Below are 2,155 nucleotides of genomic sequence, written 5' to 3'. Positions count from 1 at the left end.
AAAACATTCTTTGAGTAATCTACAAGACCTACCCTGTTCTGTTAAACAAATAACAAACAAGGCCAACATTTCAAGTTAGTCAAGATTGTAAAAAATAACATCTTTCAACAATATGTTTAGAAGAGAGAAATAATATTTTATTAAATGTATGAACTCTTTTTAAAGCAAAAATGTATTAATAAGCCCCCAGGCAAGTAATGTTCGTAGAAGAAGTAAGAAAACTCGGCATGTCATAATAAACAATGGGACAAGAAGAGAAACGGGATTTCTCTGGCCAAGCGTGATCAACCCCATTAGCTTGTTGCATAGCAAAGCAGACAGAGTAAGAGTCTTGTTGAAGGAGCAAAATACGACACCTCAAGTTAATATCCCACACTCAGAAACATCATCCCGAAAACATGGATAACATTAGCTACTCGTTTGGCTTCTGATTCAAAGATTACCTTGGAAAACACAAGTTCGGTCGCGCAAGACACAACTTCAATAAGTGCAAGAGCCTCACGTTCTTTGACTAGCGGGACCCCATCCACATTAGATGTTCTAGCAGCTAAGAATTTCACATTATTATCTCGAAAAACCGCATCTAGTCTTGCACACAACATATCCTCTAAAATGGCCGCATCTGTGTTGCATTTTACAAAATTTAGTGGAGGCTTATGGCACAATATACAAGGGGTATGTGGTAAAGTTCAAACAAAACTTTAGTTCTTTGGCCTTTCGCCAATTACCAAGAACCTCCAAGACGTTTTGCACCGTCTGATGGCTGTAATAGATTTATTTTGCCACAATATGCATTTCTCTACCTCCGGATACTCTACATGATCGTAAGGAATTTTGTTGTAATCATTGTAGAGTTTAAAGCTAGAACAGAACCACAAGGGTGGTGCATGATTGGTTTGAGCTTGACTCCAAAGGTCAAAAGTACCAGAAGGTCTCAGGTTCAAATCCAAGGAGGAATAAAAATCCCCTTGTGGCCACGGAGGTTCAAATGCGGTGACTCTGGGATATCTGCAAAGCAGGTGGTCGCCCTGGGATTAGTCAGCTCGCATAGCGTTTTGCACCATCTGATGGTTGTAATGGATTTATTTTGCCTTAGTATGCATTTCTTTGCCTCCAGATACTCTACATGATCGTAAGGAATTTTGCTATAATCATCGTAGAGTTTAAAGCTAGAACAGAGAAAAAATTAAGATCTGAAAAGTTTCCAGCTTGACCAGCCTTATCATCAATACTTACTTGGTAAAAGGGCAGCTAACAAACACATGTCACGCGTTTTCCATATTAGTATCACAAAAGATACAGTTGCACGACACATTTACACAACGAGATTGTAGATTAACTGTATCAGGTAATACATCACAAACTGTTCTCCAAGCAAGATTCCTAACGTGTGAGGAATATCCGTGTTCCAAATCTTTATTCAGTCAGTAGTGGGAGTTAGGCTCCAACACCTTTGTAGCGAACTATTTTTCACATAATAAACGCCATTAGGACTACCATGCCAAACAATCCTATCCATAAACATTCCTCCTAGGCAAATTACAAATCTCTTCACATTTCTAGGTGAGAATAATTCCTCAAGTAACTCCATTTTCCAATTAAGAGAGTTAGAAATATAAAGATCACTTACTCGAAATCTGGGGTTTAATTATTTGAATACTCCAAAATTTATGAAATCCATGAGAACTTATATCTTAAAGTTTTGTTTCACCGAATTTTTTCCATCTAAATATAGTATTTAATGTATGTTTCACAATTTGTTTATCTCATATGTATTCGGTCCACATGTGAAACTTTTTTATGTTTATTTTTTGTTTCATATGTATGAGATGAAATAAACATAAAAATTTATATTCGTTTCAAAAGAATGGAATAGTCGTGCACTGGCAAAGAAGATGATGAGAAAGATGTGAAAGAAATTGTAATGGATGAGCACTCTTATTGCCCTAGCATGATTTATTCAGTTACAACCACAAAACCACTTATGCATGTTTTAGGAATTGTTGATGGCGAGACTCCCATGGTGGGATTTAGTTACGGGGCTATAGATGAGGCCAAGGAAAAGACGGTGAAGAGCTTTGTGATGATGCATCATCTTATAAAGATAGTCGGGATATTATTGATGCTAAGTGGGAGCGTCAGTTGCACCTTGACT

The sequence above is a fragment of the Cynara cardunculus genome (genome assembly GCF_001531365.2).
Source record: "Cynara cardunculus var. scolymus isolate 2C chromosome LG 12, CcrdV1, whole genome shotgun sequence".
Lineage (NCBI taxonomy): Eukaryota > Viridiplantae > Streptophyta > Magnoliopsida > Asterales > Asteraceae > Cynara > Cynara cardunculus.
This window is presented reverse-complemented; position numbering follows the sequence as displayed.